Genomic DNA, 21,353 nt, shown 5'->3' on the forward strand with positions numbered 1-21,353 from the left:
TTGGAAGAGAACTTAGGTGCCATCTGATGCAGTCTCCTTCAGTTTGGTTCTGGGGAGGACCTTGTGAGGACACCCTGCTTTCTAAGCCTTTGGGGATCCCAGAGCCTGGTGTGGGAGACAAGACTCATACATTACCTAGGGAAAAGGGAGACTCAGTAGAGTCAGGTAGGGGTTTATGGGTTCTGCCAGTAAACACCTAGGAGGTCAGAGGTAGGTGAGCACCTACAGAAGGCTCCCTAGAGCAGGGCAGCTGGAGCTGTACCTTAAAATGGGTAGAATTTATTTTTAGTTACTTTTGTTCTGACTATGATTTTATGAAAATGAAGGAAACAAAAAACACTGGAATGAGAGGGTGAGGCGTCTTCGTCTGTCTGCAGGGGAGCAAAGATATAGAGGCCTGAATCCATCTGAGGTTTGGAGGACAGTAGAGAGACCAGCTTGGTTAGAGGGCTGGGACCACTGTCGGGGTAGAGTAAGTGAGAAGGACAGAGGGGTGTGGCTGTGGCGGGAGGGGCGAGGTGGAAGACAGGGGAAAGAAGCTCAGGGTTGGGCTCACAGTAGGGACGGTGAGGGTTGAGGCTTGAGCAGATGAGAGCACCCAGGAGACAGGAGAGAAGAGGGTTCCAGGGACAGGTGTGAACATACGTCCAGAGAAGCACTTCCCAAGTAAGCAGGAGTGGAACCCAGAGAGTGGAGGTCATTGAGATGGAGAGAACACAGGAGGGGCAGTCACAAGCTCGAACTCTGAAGAGTTGTTTGGTATAGGAGGCGGGGGTGAGGACCCAGTGAAGGTCATTAGAGTTGGTGATTAAGAGGTCAGCAGAATGGTAGGGGTTAAAGAGTGAGTTGGTGGAGAAGAAATGAGGCAGCAAGTGTAGACCATTGTAGGTTATCCTTTGAGAAACACAGAGGGCTGGAGATGGGTTGTAGTTTGAAAAAGAAGCCGCAGCAAAGCTTTGTTAGCCTGGGGGAGAGGAGCAAATCTGTGGACAGAGGACAGGGGAGAAGGAGCTGCTGGAGAGGAAGAGATTGAGCAGACACTGGGAAGAGCCAAGTTATAGACGGGAAAGGAAGGGAAGGGAGCCAGGGCCTAGAAGAGATCAAAGCCGCAGATGAGAAGAAAGGGGTGAAGTCGTAGAGCTCTGGTTGGACCCAGACTTTGACCTCCTAAAGTAGGCTCCTTCAAGTAAGGGTGGCCAGGGTGGGGCTGGGCTGGAGGGATACAGAGGAAGGGGTGGAATCAAAGGAGTGGTCTGGACATCTGACATATTGCCCAGCAGACCTGGGAGGCAGAAGATCCGGGCTTGGTTTTCTCTTGGGTCAGGTCTGACGCTCTGCTTCTGGGAGCAGGATGGAGCAAGCAAGCCATGGTGCGACCAGATTACAACAGTCTCGGGAGCCTAGAGGCCAGAACACTACGAAGGCAGGGAGGGGCCTTGCTGGGGAAGAGAGGAACAGCTGCCAGAGCAGGCCTGGGAAGGCTTGATTGAACAGTGCAGTGTAGAGGAGCCAAGAGCCTGAGTTCAACTGTGAGGGATTATCACTGTTACTCTTTTTAAGTATCTGAGGTAAGATTTGAGTGGAGAGAAGAACATAAGGAGATGCAGAAAGGGAGCATTGCTTTGTGCCAAACACTGTTCTAGATTAACTGGTTTGATCCTCACAGGACCGTCCATGAATTAGGTAGGTGCTATTATTATTATTTTACATATGAGATCAAGGTTCAGAGAGGGGAAGTAACTTAGCTGAGGTCACACAGCCAGTTGGTGTCAGAGTTTAGTATTTGAATGTTTTTTCTGTTTCCAAAGCGTATGCTTTCTGCTATGCCTTTTTATCAATACTTACTAGGTAAGTGACCTTGAAAAAATTACTTAATTTCTTCCTCACTTTCCTCATCTGAAAAGTGGGGTTAATAGTAATGCTAGCTCATAGATTTTTGTGAGGATTAAATAAATATATGTAAAGGACTTAAAACCGTGTCTAGTACATAGAAAGTTCTACTTAGGGGATGCTGCCATTATTATTATTATTATTATTATTATTTCTCATTGATCCTCATAGCCTCCAGCCAGAAGCTAAGGACTTTGAGGAAGTTGAAAGAAGGTCTTGGAACATACTGGTGATTTAGAGACGATCAAGTAGTTGAGACGAAGGTGAGAGAACAGTATACAACCAGTGGTTCTCAACCAGGGACATTTTTGTTGATGTGGCCGGCAGGAGCTACTGGTTTTTGGTGGGCAGGAGCCAGGAGTGATAACAGTGGTCAGTCATGTCCCAGTTGAGAATATGCAGGAGAAACTCAGCTAGAAAGGATGCTTGGGATTTAACTCCTCAGAAGAGTAGCAATCCCAGAGATTGGAGCAGCTTGAGCAAGTGTCGGGAGGAGCTTGAACACCTGTCTGGCTGGGAAGAATTATACTCTGTTGGAAGCAAGTGTTCCTGGAGGATACTAAGGGCAGGCTTAGGGCTGCAGAGGAGGCTGGGAGCCCATCCCAGAAGATCAGACTGAGGGCTCTGGACACTGAGCAGAGAAATGGAGACCTGTGGGGTTCTGGATGAGGGCATGGCATATTTAGGAAGACCATTCGTGCAGTCAGGGAAGACATTGGGTTGGGGGGGGAGAATCTGGACCAAACCCTGGAGGAAAGGCACATGAGTTGGACTGGGTTTGGGGTTAAAATTGCAGATAAGTGGCAATACTAAGGGACATTTGAAGGGAAACTCCCAGTGTGAAGATTCATGAATGGAGAGTGGGCTGGGCCTGATCTAGCAGGCACATGACCTGAGAGGAAATTCTGGGAGACATGGGCTGGTTTGGGACTCAAGGTGATCACAGTGAATTTGATGTCGTGATGGGGAATCTGGGAGGAGATAATCTGGTGAGGAATTGGGGATGCCAGTTGGAAGTTGGACTGAAGTACCGATTTGGGAGTCATTAATCCACATCTACTGAGTACACTCAATACACTTATAAAAGAGGGCCCCTTTGAGGGTCATTCCTATGGGGTTGCTAGTTGAATTTGAAGTCCTGCTTGTAGATAAGTTGGTCATGGGAGAGAGTGTGGAGGGGAAAGCACTGAAAACCTTCAGACTGAGCCTGGGCCCCTTCTGCAGATAAGAAGAGTTGCTGGGAGAGAATTAGAGAGGTTGGAGAACTAGGAGAGGGCAGAGGGCTTCCAGAAGGGCATCACCAGCGCCAGGTACCCCAGAGAATAGGCCTAGGGGTTGGCTGCTTCCAGAACAAGTGACTTCAGGACAGCAGCAGGGTGGAGGCCAGAGACAGGCAGGGGAGCCACTGCAGGAAGGAGGCAGTGGGTGAAGATGGCTTGTGGGTTGGAGAAACTTGGGAGTTCAAGGAACGAGGGAGACAACTGAGGTTCCCAAGGCAGGTTGAAAAGGGTATATATGAGAGAGAAGAAACATTGAGGCTGATGGAGGGGATGGAGTAGGAGAAGAAGTTCTTCTCTTAGCTAAGGGGTTCCCAAGGAACCATCCCCACCTTAGGTACAAAGTAGTGGATTTCTCCAGGCTCCATTCTCTGGCCTTTCTCTGCCCCACCCCGCTTCTTAACCCCCCAGTTTAGGCTATTATTTCCTCTGCCCCCCTCAAGGAACACAGAGAAAAACAGATAGCCTGTGTCCTGTAACTATCCTGATTTATCTGGCTTTCCTACCCTGCCCTCCGTACTCAGTGATTCTCAACTCCTGTGCCCTCAGCCTTCCCTTTCCCAGGATAAAGTTCAGTTCCTGTAAGGTGACTTGACTGTAGAGATTTTTCCTGTTTGCCATCCTCAGTGCATGTGGGCTTTTCAGAAAGTGTGTGGACCACCCTGTGCCCTTCTCCCCCCTCACCCCACCCACCCAGTGTCTTCTCCTGCTCCTATTCAGGCAGGACTTACCTTTCTTAGTCTGTTGCTTTGATCACAGTCCCTTCTGGGAAGTGGTTCCCTGATCCCTCCCCCACCAGCTCCCTGGTCTCTTTGAGTCTGTCACCAGAGTTAGGAATCAGCAGAGGATGTTGAAAACTCCTCTCCTCGAGGAATCCTCCTCCAATTGGGCTCATTCAAGTCTTATTGCTCCTTTCCTCTGTCGATTTTGAGGGTCCACTTAGATAACTTTGCAGATAAAAAGTAGCACGTGCTCTTGCATCTTAACTGTTTTGGAACTATTCTGCTTCTGTTGCATTGTACTATTCCAGAAGACAACTAGAGCTCACCTAGTTCAGGGATTTCAAAGAATATTTTAAACTTTAGAGCCTTCAATTCTGAACACACACACACACACACACACACACACACAGATAAAAGCAGAAGTGCTGTGACTGAAGCTTGCTCTCCTTTGCTCCCATCCTTGCCCACAGCAACTTGGATGCTCCTGAACCCCTAGAGCTCCACAGAGCACATTCTGATGCCTTCATTTACAGGTGAGGAAAATGAGGCCCAGAGAGATGAAGAGACTTGCCCAGAGTCACACAGCAAGGGCAAAAACTCAGGGTTTCCCCATATCCCTCCCAGTTCTAGCATTCTAGGACTTGTTAACTTCTAGCCAAGCTGTCCCTCTAGTGTTCTTTTATGTACCTCGTGTTTGTCATTCATTCATTTAGATGTTTATTGAGCACCTACTATGTGATGTATACAGAGTAAGCCCTCAGGACTATTAGGTAGCAGTCCTGTGAGTTGGTGGAAGCAAAAGCAGACACTGTCTGCCCTCATAGGGCCTTCAGTCTAGTAGTGGGGACAGAAAAACTGCATCTGTGAAAAGTGCCGTAAAGGAGAGATCAACGGTTTGATAAGGTGGGCTTATAAGTGAGATGTCAGTCCTTTTGGGCTGTTAGAACAAAACACATAGACTGAGTAGCTTATAAACAACAGAAATTTATTTCTCATAGTTTCAGAGGCTGGGGAGTCCAAGATCAAGGCACCAGCAGATTTAGTATCTGGTGAGGGCCTACTTCCTTGTTTATAGATCACCGTCTTCTCACTGGGTCCTCACATGGCAGAAGAGACAAGGGAGCTCGCTGGAGTCCCTCTCATAAGGGCACTAATCGCCTCCCAAAGGCCCCATCTCCAAATACCATCACGTTGGGGATTAGGTTTCAGCATATGAATGGGGGGGGGCACAAACATTCAGTCTATAGCATGAGGGATTTAACATAGTTAGGAAGTGACCTGGAGCCAAGAGCTAAAGGTAAACTGGGAGAACAGAGGAGCGAAAAGTCTTGCAGGCAGAGGGAGTGGCATATGCAAAGCCCTGCGGCAGGAGGGAGCAGAGTGGGTTAAGGAATGAGAGGAGGCCACTATGGCTGGAGCACAGGAAGTAGGACCGTGGCCGGGCAGGCACGCAGGGGTTGTGTACAAGACGGGGCTGTGCAGGCTGTTGAGGAGTGCTGCAGCTTTATTCTGGAATTAGATTTGTGTTTCAGAAAGATGTCTCCAGTTGCAAAAGGTAACTGAATGCCTTGTCCCCAACCCTTTCCCAGCTGGGTTGCTTTCATTCCATCACCTTCTTCTGACTGCTTTTCTGACATCAGTCACATGCTGCTTGGGGTATTCTTAGCAGGGCTGGTTTCCACTCTTTATGGCATATGCATTTTGGCTCTAAGGTATATGTGTGCAGTGTAGTGTGTGAATGTATTGCGACTGTATCATTTATTCATTCAATAAATGTTAAGTTATTGAGTGCCACTATGAGCCACGTACCATTTGATTATCATTATGGGCAACAACGAGCTGGGTGATAGTGTGTCCTAGTGTGTGATGTTGTGTCATGTGTGGGTGCTTGTGTGTGATTTTGTTAACCGTGTGCTCTAAATGATGGTTACTACGGGTGGCTGTGTTATCGTATGGCTCTTGGTGTATGTCTCCCCTTGGGGTCCTTCTGTGTGACTGTCATTGTGGGTGTTATGTGTAACTCAGTGTAACAACAATGGGTGTGGCTGAGGTTGTGGGTGTGGGTGTGTTGCTGTGCAGTGTGAATGTAGGACTGTCAGTGTGTGGCATGCATGTCCTGTGCAGGTGAGACTCGGTGTGTGATGTGTCTGTGTGTCAGTGGGGGGCACGGGAGACCCCCATCTCCTGCTGTAAATCTGGAGGAGAAGGAGCTTCCCCGGACTGTTGGAGGCACTCTCCGTGGCCCCTGGGATGATCGATGCAGGGAATGGAGCCTCCACCTGGCGCGGCCCTGGGATGTTGGGGAGCTGGAGCCCCCCCGCTGGTGCTGGAGGGGAAAGGGGTGATGGGGGCAACTAGGCGGGTCTGGGCTGGCCAGACGGGACCAGATTAATAAAGAGGGACCCGGGGGAGGGAAGGCCAGGGCCGCAGCGGCTGCAGCAGGAGGCAGCTGAGATGAAAGTGGCCCGACTGGCGAGCAGGCAGGTGGCCTCTCCCCTGCCCTGTCAGCACTTTTTAATGTCCTCGTGGTTAGAGTGTGTGGGAGGAGTAGGGCGAGGGAAGCTGGAGCTCACCTTTCCCAGGCCCTGGGGGAGGGGGCTGGGGCAGCCACGAGGTGGGGTTGCTTTTGGTGGGGTGGGAGGAATGCGGTCATAGGTGTAGCTGAGAGGAAGAGCCTGGCTCATGTCCCATCCCTGTCCCCTGAAAACTTACCTTAGCTCAGGCTATCCAGGGGTGGCAGGATTAGGAAGCAGCTGGGGAAACAGAAAACGAGAAAGGGAGGTAGAAGAGGGTGACTGTGTGTGGGAATGTGGGCACAGCACATGCAGGTTACTGTTGGGCCAGGCAAAGGTCGGGTGTGTGTGTGAAATTGAACCTGCCTACGTAAATGAGCGTGAGGCTGAGTTCATGAGAACGTGTGAGCAAGACCAAGACCCTGTGTGTTTGTGTTTGTTCAGCTCTCTGCAGTTGGCAATTTAAATTTTTAAACAGGGGGCTCTCGTCCTGGCTTGGCCTGTTGCTGGTGTGTGGTGTTGGGCGGGTCATTTAACCTCCCTGAGCTCTGTTGCTTCATCTCTAAAATAAGGATAAGGGTATCTGTTTCACAGGATGATTATGGGGCTTAAATAGACCAAAATGCATGTTCAACTGTAAATCTCCCTATAAACGTATGGTATCGTTAATAACTACACATGGGGTGTGTTGGGTGACTGTGTGTGAAGGTGTGGGTGTGTTCGGAGGCCTGAGTGTCTTTGTGTATCAGCCATAGTGGGTGCATGGGTGAGAGAACAAGCGTGATAGTAAGTGTGAACTTTATTTGCGATGAGTTTGTTGTGGGAGTGAGTATATAGGTGTTGGAAGTGAATTTGGTAGTTGTCGTAAAATATACGAAAATATCTGTGTGGATCCAAGTGTGGGGAGTGTGAGTGTCTGTGTGTGACTGTGAATGTGTGGTCTTGTCTTTGGGCGTCTGCATCATTGCGTGTATCTGTTTGCGGTAGATGATTTTGTGTCTCAGGGTGTATCTGAGTTAGTTGCCCTGGCACCTGAGATGGACGCGTGCATCTTGGAGCGTATACTGGCCGTGTGGGGGATGTGTGGGGATGGGTTTGTGTGTCTGTGTTTCTCTGGGTGTGTGTCCCAATGCCAGTGTGGTTGAATGTGCCTTTGTCTCGGTCGTGTGAGTGTGATGGCGGTATGTGGTGCCTTGGTGTGGCTGTGTATGACAGTGTGTGTGCATGCGTGCGTGCGTGTGAGTGTGTGTTTGGTGAGCGGCTCTGCTGCCTTAAGCACCTTTCGAATACATTGGCCACAGCTCATTGAATCCTTTAACAATCTGACTCTGCTCTTCCTTCCCCCTTTTTTCTAATTCAGTTCCTCTTATTACAAAAATAAAAAGTAAAGCGCTGCCCCTTTCCAGTGGCTGGCCCCGCGGAGCCCCTGCCTTGGGACCAGCCTCGTTTCACTCCATTTCGGAGAAAACGGGAAGTCGGTGATTTTAAAAAATATTTTCTACTTTATTTGGGATTTAATGTTTTTACAGAATCCTGCTGCCTCCCTCTGTTCCCCCTCCCCATCCACCCCCAGCCCCACATACAAGAGGCGTAATGGCCCATTCAGCATATTAGGGGAGTCAAGCGCGTGCTCGCACGCGCACGCCTGTGTGTGTGTATGCATACACACACTCTTGGATAAAAACACACAGAGACCCATGGCAGACACACATAGGAATACACAGCAGCTCAAACACATACTCAGACATGAATTCAAACACTCTATCCTAATACTCAAACACCACACAAAGACAGAGACCCAGACACAGTCACACTCTGAAGGGAAACACAAAAGCAGGAGCACTGTTGGGGGAGACCCTGTGGAGACATGACGAGAACCAGACAGGCAGAGAGGGGAGGAAAGAAAGAGACATGTTCGCAGTGACAGGTCAGAAGCAACTTTTATCCCATAAAGGAACATGAGTAGAGTAGTTCAAGGGAATGAGAGGGGGTTGATCATCCCTGGGCCAGGCATTGCCCCTTTTGTACAAGGGAATACTGTATGGTCAAGAAGTGATTACTCAAGGTCATGAAGGGAGTCAAGCCTAGATGTGGGGACAGAAATAAGAATCCTGTGCCACTTCCCTGTGCCCTACTATCAGGGTCCCAGGGCAGTAAAATGTATAACTGTGTGTACGTGTGTGTGTGTGTGTGTGTGTAAGATGAGCTTTTGTACAGGACTAACTTAAGTGCCACATACATATTAGGCTCAACAAATGTTTGCAGAGGCTGGCAGGGCCCGGGTGTGGCTGTGTGGGTCTTTAAATGTATATTTGAGAACCTGTGTGTGCACACACATGAGAGCATCCATTGTGGTGTATAAGCCTGTGTAAGTGTGGCTATGTGTGGCCGTGTCTATGCATAGACTGTAAATCCCATAGGGGCAGGAACCATGTATCCTCTCTGTATCTCCATCACCTAAGAAAGGGCCTGGCACATAGTAGGTACTCAGTAAATATTCGTTCAAGAACGAATGAATGAACAAAGTCACTCTGGGAGCTCAGATAGCTTAGGAAGGGCCTGATTGTCACAGGTAAGAGACCATGAGCAACCCAGCCTCTGGGCAGGACCTGGGAAGAGGGGAGATGGTGCACCATGAGATGGTGGGGTGGGAACTCTAGCAGTCTCTCCCTGCTGCTGTCTCTCTTGTTAGGAGATGTGGGCCCTGTGGTCAGTGCTTTGTCCACAGTGATGAGTTTCAAGAGTTATTTCAGACTATTCTGTGGTAAAAAAAAGAAATGAGCTATCCATTTAAAAAATATGGGACAGATGAGGAAGAGACGGGCAGAAGTAGACAGAAATTCAAGATGGATGATGGACAGAGACAGACATATTGAGTAAACACACAAACTCATTAATAGATTTATTTATAGACAGACCAAAAGACAAATAGAGACACAGATAAATAGGTGTACAGATAGACACACAGACTGACATGGGTAGTCAGGTAGGCAGACGGTCTCCAGGAGTGACTGACAGACCAACAGACAGGCAGACCAATCGATAGGCAGACCAATCGATAGACAGCTAGATGGACAGCTGATTGCACAGAGAAGATGGATGTATAGCTCAGCATGTACAATAGGCCTACCCAGTAGCCATGCCCCACATTCTGTCCTCCCTTCTTGCTAGCGGAACCCATTCTTTTGTTTGGTGTTTGGAGACCAGGTGCTTTGGGGAAGGTTGAACCTCTCCCTTGCCCCAGAGGTGAATCTTAGTTGGTCCAGGAAAATCATGGTAATTCCATTCCCCTTGCTGGAGGTTGATTTACAAATGGATATATGGTACAATTCTGACCACTGAAATGTGGGAGGAAGTCTCTTAAGGAGACTTTGGGGAAATTTTACCTCAAACTTATAAAAGGACCGATGGAAGAGATGTGCCCTCTTCTCTCCTTCTGGATTTTGGACTTTCCTATGTGAAGATGTAATGTGCTGAGTTGCTGCAGCCTTTTTGAAACCCTGAGGTTCCTCCTGAGTCAAAAGCTGACGTGCCAGGGATGGTAGAGGATAGCTGTGAAAATCTGGGTGCCAAATGATGCCCCTGGGCCACATTGACCAATTTAGGAATCTCTCTGTCCCCAAACTTCTTGTTATGTGAGATAATATTTTTCTTATCACCTAAGCCACTTTTTTTTTCCAGCTTAAATACTTCAATGTGTATTTCCTAAAAAAAATAAGGATGCTGTCTTACATAGTCATATGCAATCATCTAGATCAGGAAATTAACATAGATATAATTCTACCACGTAATCCACAGATCCATTCAAACCTCGCCCATTGGTCCTATAATATCCTTGATACCTTTTTTCCCCTTCTGGTTCAGGATCCCCTCCAGAGTCACAATTGCATTTAATTGTCATGTTTCTGTAGTTGCCTTCCATCTGGAGCAGGTCTTCAGTCTTTCTTTGTCTTTCATGTCCTGGATAATCTTCAAGAATACAGAATAGGTTTTTTTTTAGGAGTATCTCTCAATTGGGGTTTATCTGATGTTTCCTCATGTTATGCATTTTTTGGCAGGAATGATGCTATGTTCTTCTCAGTGCATTATATCAAGAGGCACATGACCTTGATTTGTCCCAGTATTCTTTTTTTTTTTAACATCTTTATTGGAGTATAATTGCTTTACAATGGTGTGTTAGTTTCTGCTATATAACAAAGTGAATCAGCTATACGTATACATATATCCCCATATCTCCTCCCTCTTGCGTCTCCCTCCCACCTTCCCTATCCCACCCCTCTAGGTAGACACAAAGCACCAAGCGAGCTGATCTCCCTGTGTTATGCGGCTGCCTCCCACTAGCTATCTGTTTTACATTTGGTAGTGTATATATGTCCATGCCACTCTCTCAGTTCATCCCAGCTTACCCTTCCCCCTCCCTGTGTCCTCAAGTCCATTCTCTACGTCTGCGTCTTTATTCCTGTCCTGCCCCTAGGTTCTTCAGAACCTTTTTTTTTCTTAGATTCCATATATATGTGTTAGCATACAGTATTTGTTTTTCTCTTTCTGACTTCACTCTGTATGACAGTCTCTAGGTCCATCCACCTCACTACAAATAACTCAATTTCGTTTCTTTTTATGGCTGAGTAATATTCCATTGTATATATGTGCCATATCTTCTTTATCCATTCATCTGTTGATGGACACTTAGGTTTCTTCCATGTCCTGGCTATTGTAAATAGAGCTGCAGTGAACATTGTGGTACATGACTCTTTTTGAATTATGGTTTTCTCAGGGTATATGCCCAGTAGTGGGATTGCTGGGTTGTATGGTAGTTCTATTTTTAGTTTTTTAAGGAACCTCCATACTGTTCTCCATAGTGGCTATATCAATTTACATTCCCACCAACAGTGCAAGAGGGTTCCCTTTTCTCTACACCCTCTCCAGCATTTATTGTCTGTAGATTTTTTGATGATGGCCATTCTGACTGGTGTGAGGTGATACCTCATTGTAGTTTTGATTTGCATTTCTCTAATGATTAATGATGCTGAGCATCCTTTCATGCGTTTGTTGGCCATCTGTATATCTTCTTTGGAGAAATGTCTGCTTAGGTCTTCTGCCCATTTTTGGATTGGGTTGTTTGCTTTTTTGATATTGAGCTGCATGAGCTGCTTGTAAATTTTGGAGATTAAACCTTTGTCAGTTGCTTCATCTGCAAATATTTTCTCCCATTCTGAAGGTTGTCTTTTCGTCTTGTTTATAGTTTCCTTTGCTGTGCAAAAGCTTTTGAGTTTCATTAGGTCCCATTTGTTTATTTTTGTTTTTATTTCCATTTCTCTAGGAGGTGGGTCCAAAAGGATCTTGCTGTGATTTATGTCATAGAGTATTCTGCCTATGTTTTCCTCTAAGAGTTTTATAGTGTCTGGCCTTACATTTAGGTCTTTAATCCATTTTGAGTTTATTTTTGTGTATGGTGTTAGGGAGTGTTCTAATTTCATTCTTTTACATGTAGCTGTCCAGTTTTCCCAGCACCATTTATTGAAGACGCTGTCTTTTCTCCATTGTATATTCTTGCCTCCTTTATCAAAGATAAGGTGACCATATGTGGGTGGGTTTATCTCTGGGCTTTCTATCCTGTTCCATTGATCTATATTTCTGTTCTTGTGCCAGTACTGTCTTGATTACTGTAGCTTTGTAGTATAGTCTGAAGTCCCAGAGCCTGATTCCTCCAGCTCCGTTTTTCTTTCTCAAGGTTGCTTTGACTATTCGGGGTCTTTTGTGTTTCCATACAAATTGTGAAATTTTTTGTTCCAGTTCTGTACCTAAGCCACTTTTGGTAGGATCATCTGTCACTTGCAGCCAAAAGCATCCTAATGCTACCCAAATCAACCGACAAATTGGCAGACAGACAGGTCAAAAACAGGTAGAAAAACAAATAGACAGATGGACAAAGACAGACAGGTAGTCAAACCTAGGACATGTAGATATCTGGCTAGTTAGACAAATTTAAAAGCAAAAAGAAATGGGTACATGAATGGATGGATAGATAGAGATGGACAGAGAGATAAACAGACAAACTGGGCAGCAGACAGTTGTAAAGACAATCAGACTCTGACCCCAGTGTTTATGTTTATCACCTGTTAGATGCCTACTTGCTTCTATTAACTATGTAATATTCATTTTTGGGAAAAATTCTCTCTGTCTCTCCATCCCCTCTCTCCCTCCCTCTCCCCCGACCTTCTCTCCCATCTCTTCCCTCTCCCCTCTGTCTCTCTTTTTCTCCCTCTCTCCCTCTTTTCCTCTCTTCTCCTTCCCTTTTTCCCATGTCCTCCCCCTCTGCTTTCTTCCTGTGCCTTACCTGCTTCTGTCTTTAAGTGTCCCCATACTCACAGCTAACTCTCTGCCTCTCATGAGAAAGCATGTTACCTGTGTGACAGAGGCTGCCTCTGAGCAAGGCTTGGATTGGGGACGGTGAAGGAGCATGGGAACCATGGAAGGCAGAGAACCTCCTTTTACTTCCACCCTACCCTTGGCAGCCCCAGGCAGCAACTAAGTCCTGGCCTAGGGTTCTTTTCCTGACCGCCACTCCCCTTTTCCTCCCTGCTCCCTGCCAGAGATTCCAAGAACCTGGGGTTAGGCCTTTGAAGTCTTCCTCTGAGATCTGTTCACTTTGCAGGCTCAAGGGAAGGGAGCAGACTCAGGACTTGCTTTTTTGTTAAGGGGCAAGGAAACGGTGGCAAATACAGACACAACAAGAAAAGGTAGGTCCACCAAGCTCCTCAATCCAAATCTCAGGTCTCTCCACCTTTTGTGTCCATCTCAGTCATTGGCCACTTTCTGAATATCCTTTGAGTCTCATATTTCAACAAATAATTCTTGAGCTCCTGTGGTGTACAAGGTGCTGCCTGGTGCTGTGGGAGACAAATGGGAAAGAAGGTAAGTCCTTCTCCTGGAGGCATGTTCTGTTTTTCTTCTTCCCTTTATGTGTATCTCTCTTTGGGTGTCTCTGTCTTTCTCTTAGTCAGTGGATCAAGAAATAATCATAAAGGAGCCACTATCTGCCATGCATTCCATCTCTCTGTCCTCTAGCTCTGCCCTCTTTCCACACCACACCCACCTGCACTCTCGGGGTCCAGTGCCCACTTTGGCTGCAGCAAGTGGAGCAGGCACTTTCCAAGAACAAAAGACACAGGGGATTGATGACTCTGTGGCGACCCGCTTCTCCTTTCTCCCAGGATAACCAGTCTGTCAGAGGACCAGGGGAGGGGGGAGATGACTTCACAGGGATGCAGGGGGTGGGTGGCCCCCAGGGTAGGAGAAGGAATTCTCCTCATCTTTGCCCTTCATCTCCTCCTGACTAATTATTTTTTCTGAAGCATTACTCTGAGCAAGTGCTCCATTGACCAAGACGATTCAGCATGGCATTCAGAGCTCTCCACAATGGGCCCCAACCTACCCCTTCCAACACCCTCACTCCCACCCCCCATAAGCCCTTCAGGACTGGCCACTTTCCTTGACAGGCCCGCAGTTTCCTGCTTCTCCACCAACCACATTCCACATCTTTTAAAGCCACACTCAGGTGTCACCTATTCGAGGAAACCTTCCCTGATCGACCCCTGCAAGAGGCTCCAGCTCAGACCACAGGCACCAAATACACCCTTGTATACACGCACACTGACCTCCAACTACAAATGTTGACAACATCAAGACGTTTCACCACCATGTCTTGTGCTTTCTACCCTGCTCTGGTCAAAGTCCAGGCTCCTCCAGGCCCATGGATGGCCCATCCCCAAGACCTTTCATATTCTTGGTCCCACTCTTGCCAGACAGGCCCTGATATGTTTTTTGGGTTATGGCCCTTGACCTGTTCCCTCAGCCTTCCTCATCTGCCTAGACAGTGACCTTTCCTTCCTCCTCCCCTCCACTGCCCTTCCTCCTCCTCTTCCTTCTCAACAAGCTTCCTTGAGAGCCTACTGTGTGAGCTCATTCCACACCCCCAGGGTATAGATCTGGAGCCAGACTGCCTGGGTTGTAATTCTGCCTCCACCTCTTCCTAGCTGTGTGACCTCAGGCAAATTACTTAACTTCTCTGTGCTACACTTCCTCATCTGCAAGATGAGATTAATAATGGTACCTGCCTCACGGGATTGATTTGGTATGAGTAGGGTACTTAGAACAGTCCCTGACACATAGTCAGTACTATAACAGTGAGAGTTCTGCTTCTCACTTTATTCTGCTTCTGACTCTAGGGATTCAGAATTCTCAAGTATAGAGGAAGAGAGCTGTAAACTACTGAGCAGCCCCTGTGTGCTGAGTGTCTTACATGCGGTGTCTCAATTAAAACAAACAAAAAAACCTTGTGAGATGGGATTGTCACCACATCTGTTTAACTAACAAGGAAATGAGGGTTTAGGTAGCTGAAGTGACTCGCGAGAGGCCTCACAACCAAGACAGGGAAGATTCAGGAGTTGAACTCAGATTTAGTTGATTCCAAAGCTGTGCCTTTTCCAAGACATTGAGCTGTTTCTTTAATTTGAGGATCAAGAGTTTAGGATTTGGAATTAGCAGTTCAAGGATGTGAGGTCTCAGGGTGCTGGTACTTTGGGGGTCCACATTACCTTGACTGAGAGCAGTTGGAGTATGAGTAACTTGTTTTCAGAGTGGTTGTAGTGTGTGACAGGGGATTGCAACCTCACTGCCACACATCCCCATCCTCTGCCTTCTGAAATCAATGCTCTGGCCTCACACTATGGTTTGGGGGTTTCCGGGGGTTGAGGGTCAGGTGAGTACTGGAGGACAGTAAGAGTCACCAAATTAATGACTTGCCTGGGGTCAGGAAGTCCAGGGCCACCTGGAGATGAATTATCTGGTTAAGAAGCCATGACCAGGTGGATCAATGGAGAGAGAGGGTTTTGTCACTTATTGCCCTGCATTTAAAGAGCTGCACCCCTCAGGCTGGGACTCATGAGGACTGTTGCCTTTCTCCAGTAGTTCCCTAGCCCTGGATCACTGAGTCCTCAGGGAGCCTAGCTGGGGAGACGTAAGTACTGAGGGCTTCCCCAGGAAGCAGATTCTGAGATAGAGATAAATGCTCAGAGTGTTATCAGGAAGCTCTTGGGATCAAAACCTGTGGAAGGAGAGGAAGGAATCAGGATTGGGCAGAGCCTAGCCCTTTGAGTCACTCTGAGGCTAGAATGGCCCTTCAATTTTTCCCCAAGTTGTGGCCAGAGGTTTCATACCCCTGTGTTGGTGGGTCATAGAATGCAAGTAGCCCCAGAAGTGGGTGTGACCTTAGGCTGGGCAGCTGTCTTCAACTGAGGCCCTTCCCCCATGGGAGCTGAAAGCTGAAGACTGTCTGCTAGCACTCCCAGCAACTGGGGTAAGTTCTTCATTGAAGGGAATCGGACAGCACATTATAGTGTCCACCAAGGCACCTGCCTGAGCTGGGGAGGGCGGGGCACTCACAGTGAAGTAAGGCTTCTGTATATGAGACAATGCCTGAGTTTTGAGAAGAATGAGTAGGGGTTACAAGGCAAAAAAAAAAAAAAAGTCAGGAAGGGGAACATGTAGGGAAAGGGGAGTTTCTGGTTGAAAGAACAGCATGGGGACTTCCCTGGAAGTCCAGTGGTTAAGACTTCACCTTTCAATGCAGGAGGTGTGGGTTTAATACCTGGTCGGGGAGCTATGATCCCACATGCCTCGCAGCCAAAAAAACAAAACATAAAACAGAAGCAATATTGTAACAAATTCAATAAAGACTTTAGAAATGGTCCACATCAAAAAAATTAAAAAATAAATAAATTTTTTAAAAAAAGAAGGAACAGCATGTACTAAAACCCAGAGGCAAAGTTGACACAGGAGAGGTAGGCAGGGCTCAGATCTGAAGGTCTACACTGCTGTGCTAAAGAATTTGAGTTTTTGTATTAAGGGGATGGGGAGCCTTTAAGGATTTTAGGACAGTGTGTAGCATAATTAAAATTTGCATTTTAGAATAATCTTGGCATGCCACTTACTAGCTGTGTTACTAAAAAGTGACGTAACCTCTCTGTGCCTCAATTCCCTCATCTGTAGAATGGGGTTAATGATAGTGCCTGCCTCTTGGAGTTGTTGTAAGAATGCAGTGAGATAGTATGGGTAGAACTGGCATGTAGCAATCCTTGGTGAAGATTAACTGTTGTTATAGCTATTATAGGCTGGATTGGTATGGGCGGAGAACAGTAGAAAGAGCAGTGAGATGGCTACTGCAGGTATTCAAGAAAGATGTGGTAAGGGCACAACTAAGACAGCGGCAGCAGAGATGGAAAAGGAGAAGCCAGTTTAAAAGCTTCTGAAAGGTAAAATTCACAGGACTTAGTGATTGCTTAGATGAAAGATGTGATAGAAAAATGGCATTCACAGTGGCTCCCAGGTTTCTGGTTGGGTGACTGATTCTGGGAACACAAATGGATTCAGGGGGAGGGTGGTAAGTTCGCTGTAGATGAGTTGAAATTGAGATTCTTAAGGAATCCAGCTGGAGATGCTGGTCAGTTTTTCAGAGCTAAGCTCTGAGAAAGGCTGGATGGAAAAAAAACGGTGTGGGGATTGTCTGTGTGAATTTGGTCAGGGGAGCCATGGGCCTGGATGAGGTCATAGGGGTGAGTATGTGGAAAGGGAAGAGTTGTGGGCTGTGGATGGAACTGTGGCAAATACCATCATTAACGGGAGCTTGGGAGTGAGAAAGAAGAGATCCCAGAGAAGCAGGAGAAAGAAGGAGATGCTGCTGTCAGGAAAGCCAAGGGAGGAAGGAGACCCACAGAGTACCAGCCAACACAGCTCAGTGTCACAGAGAGAGCATCAAAGATAAAAATGGCAGAGTCTGTAAAAGAGGGTGAGGGGTTCCTGGTGGTTTACCTGGAGGAAAGCATTTCATCAAAGTGGTGGGTGGAAGGCAAGTTGTGGTGGTTTGAAGAATAAAGATGAAGCTGAGGGTTGTACTTCTCTGAATGAACAGACATATGGATGGAGAGATTTCACCAAGGTCCATGCTGAGGCAGTCCAAATGCAGTCTTTCCAGATGACCTTTGCTTGTGCCCCTTCTCTCATATTTCCCATCATAGACTGTATCTATCGTAGTTATCTCTGTTCCTGCCTACTCCTTTACCTGACCATAAGCTCCTTCAAGCTGGGATCCTCATCCATGTTTGGTCCTTCCCTGTACCAGATATATGGTGTGGACTGGACCTGCAGGTAATAAGCAGTTGCTTGTGGAGTGAATGAATGATATGAGATGAGACCATGAAGCAAGTTTCCTGGTTTTCAGACTGGTTAGTCAGCAGAAAAATAGTGAAACTATGTCCTGGAAGAAGATGTGTGATGGGAAGACGGATGGCTAAGAATATGGGGAGGCATGAATCAAGGCACTTCGGGAAAAATAAGTACAACTGACCTTTGAGCAGAAGTTCTTAACCTTTTTAGATCCTAGATCCCTTGGAGATGCCAATGTAAATAATGAACACTTGCTCCAGGAAAAACACGCATCACACACTCATATCCAGTCTGCATATGATTTTAAGAGTTCCATACCCACTGAAGCCCATCTATGGACCTGTCCAGTGGTCCCATGGGTCTCAAGCCAAGAATGTGGAGTCTTATGACCTGGGGTATATCACTCACCCACTCTGGGCTTCAGTTTCTTTATCTGTAAGATGAGGAACCATGAGGTGTAGGTGGAGACCATAAAGAAACTAACAACTTTGCAAGTCATTTGGTGCAGGTATTTTACAGAGCACAAATATTCTACCCTGTTAGTGGGTAGAATTATCTCCATTTTGAAAACAGGGCAATGGAGACTCAGTTCAAGAAACTTGTCACACGAGTGAGTGAAGGAGCTAGATTCTATCGAGGTCTGTCCAATTCCAAATCCTGGGAAGAGCCCAGGATTTGGAGTTGGACAGACCTAGGTAGAATCTAAACTGTGCTGCCTACTGGGTATAATATTATTGATGTCTGTCTGCCCATCCCTGGCATGGTTAATGCACTAACATACATGAAAACAATTTGGAAACTGGATAGCACTTATGCAAATATAAGATACCACATTGGTATCCTCATTATTGATCATCCCTTATCTTAACATCGCTTCCTTGGCATCTGTTAGTTCTTCCCCCAACCTCAGGCGGCTTCTTCCTTGCTTCTGTCACCTGTTCCTCCCATTTCCTGAGGGTAGGTTTTCTTTAGTCCTCACCTCTTGCTTTCTGTTCTTTACTTTCTAAATCCTGTCATCCTATAACTTCAGCTATGACCTCCAAGCAGGTGACTCTCAAATCTGTACTCCAGTCCAGAGCCTTATTTCAACCACCTGCTGGAAGTTTATCACCTAAATCACTGGTCTCAGACTTAGCTGTGCATCTGAATCGCCTGGAGTATTTGTTAAAACACAGATTGCTGGGCTTAGTCCCACAGTTTCTGATTCAGTAGGCCTAGGGAGGGCCTGAAATATTTTTTACAGCATTATACAAGGTATACTTGACATGCAATAAACTGCACATATCTAAAGTGAACAATTGGATAAGTTTTGACATATGAATACACTCATGAAACCAGCACCGCGATCAAGATAATGAACATATCCGTATCCCCAAAAACCTCCTATTTTCTCGTTATAATCCCTCTTTTTCCTCTCCTCAACCTCCACTCCCATCCCCAGGTAACCATTAACCTGTTTGTGTCACTATAGATGAGTTTGCATTTTCTAGAGTTTTGTGTAAAAGGAATCATGAAATATGTACCTCTTTCTTGTTTCTGGCTTATTTCATTCAGCATAATTATTTTGCTGCACGTATCAACAGCTCATTCCTTTTTATCACTGAGTAGTAGTCCATTGTATGAATATATAGCAGTTTGTTTCTCCATTCACTAGTTTATGGACATTTGGTTTTCCAGTATGGGGCAATTACAGATAAAGCTGCTGAGAACATTTGTGTAAAAACTTTGTACTTTTATTTCTCTTGGAAGTGAAATGGCTGGGTCATGATGGTAAGAGTATGTTTAACTTTTTAAGGAACTGCCAGACTGCTTTTCAAGTTGGTTGCACCATATTACACAGACATCAGCAGCGTATGAGAATTCTGATTGCTCCACATCTTTAACATTGTCTAGTGTGATCAGTCTTTTTAATCGTAATCATTCCAGTAGGTATGTAGTGGTATCTCATTGTGGTTTTAATGTTCATTTCCTTAATAACTAATGATGTTGAGCAGCTTTTAAGGTGCTTATTTTCTATCTATTTGTCTTCTTGGGTTAAATGTCTGTTCAAATCTTTTGCTTATTTAAAAAATTGAATTGTTGTCTTCTTACTATTGAGCCGTAAGTGTTCTTTATATATTCTAGAACACACAGGCTTTGTTAGATATGTATTTTGCAAATAATTTCTCTCAGTATATGTCTTACATTTTAATTCTTTAAACAATATCTTTTGAAGAGCAAACATTTTTAATTTGATGAAGTCTGATTTATTGATTTTTTAAATTATTTGCCCTTTTTTGGACATATTTAAGAAATCTTTGCCAAACCGAGAGTCACTAAGGTTTTCTCCTACATTTTCTTATAGAAGTTTACGGTCTTAGCTCTTTTATTAGGTCTAAGATCCTTTTCAGGTTAATTTTTGTATGTGGTGTGAAGTAAGGGTCAAGGTTAATTTTTTTTTTTTTTTTTTGGCATATGGCTATCCAATTATTCCAGCATCATTTGTTGAAAAGATTCTCCTTTCCCCATTGACTTGCCTTGGTACTTTTGTCAAAAATCAATTAGGCATTTATGCGTGGATTTATTTCTGGACTCTTCAGCTCCATTGATCTGTTTGTCTGTCTTTATACTAGTACCACTCTGTATTGCTGTATCTTTATAAGTCTTGAAATCAGGTAATGTAAGCCTTCCAACTTTGTTCTTTTTCATAGTTGTTCTGGCTATTCTAAGTGAATTAAGTCTAACCCCCCTTACTCTGATGTTGCAGAGACTTCCAGTTGCCTACTTGGTATTCATTCTCGTTTTACCTTTAGCAATAGAAATCATATCTTATCCAGGATAGCAATATGCCCAGAGTTTTAAAATTTATATTTCTTGGTATCCTTGCAAATAAATGGTCATGTGACTAAGTTCTGACCAATAAGATGTGAATGCAAATTGTTGGGTGCCACTTCCTGGAAGGTTCCATAAAGAGGGCAGATAGCTGGACAGATTCCCTGTCTTCCCTTACTTTTTCCTCCATTTCTGGAATGCTGGAGCTCCAGCAGCCGTCTTGGACCATGAGGCAACTTTAAAGATGGAAGCACTTGTTTAAGATATAAGGAGCCTGGGTCCCTGGTGGCAGTAGAGCTGCCGTATCAATCTCAGATCACCAAACTCTGAGGTTATATTTAACTTAGAGAAAAATAAACCCTCTGTGTTTAAACTACTGTATTTTGGCTGCTTGCAGTCAACCCTCACCCTGACTGATACACCTGGTATTCAAAGCTCTCCAAATATTAACCCCAACATACTATCCAGTCACCTCTCATTCTACCCCCCTACAAATACACCATGTTCTAGCCAAACCATACTATTTTCTTTTTCCTAAGGATAATTTATGCCTTACTTTCTCTGTTTCCTTGCTCATCTCGTGCTCTTCCTCCATGTCTACCTATTGAAGTCTAGCTCAGATGTGCCCTCCTCCATGAATCCCTCCCTGATTCTTCTATCCAAATGTGATTTCTCTCTCTTCTGAACTCTCAAGAGTATTGTAACTGTATCCTTCTTGGCACTTAGAGTTTGCCCCATATTATCATTACTTAGATGCCTATCCTGCTAGATTATAAATTCCCTGCATGGTGCCAAGCACAGGGTTATTGTTCAACAAAGATTTGCTGAAGGAATTCATGAATAAGTAAAGGAATGAGTGGGACTTCCCTGGTGGTCCAGTGGTTAAGACTCCACACTCCCAATGCAGGGGGCCCGGG

The 21,353-nt window shown here is 45.7% G+C and overlaps 1 long non-coding RNA gene across 2 annotated transcripts in view; it reads right to left on the reverse strand.

Annotated features, from left to right (window-relative positions):
- LOC309636103 overlaps positions 1-21,353 on the reverse strand; it is a 164,843-nt gene that overhangs the window by 8,245 nt on the left and 135,245 nt on the right. The window contains exon 4 of one of the 2 annotated variants that reach the window (XR_014249232.1): positions 1-21,353. This exon is cut by the window's right edge and continues 8,268 nt beyond it. The exons of the other annotated variant lie outside the window; for it this stretch is intronic. This is a non-coding gene — a long non-coding RNA (uncharacterized lncRNA). 2 annotated transcript variants of the gene reach the window in all.

This window comes from Balaenoptera borealis (assembly GCF_965194805.1).
Source record: "Balaenoptera borealis genome assembly, chromosome: 10".
Classification (NCBI taxonomy): Eukaryota; Metazoa; Chordata; class Mammalia; order Artiodactyla; family Balaenopteridae; genus Balaenoptera; species Balaenoptera borealis.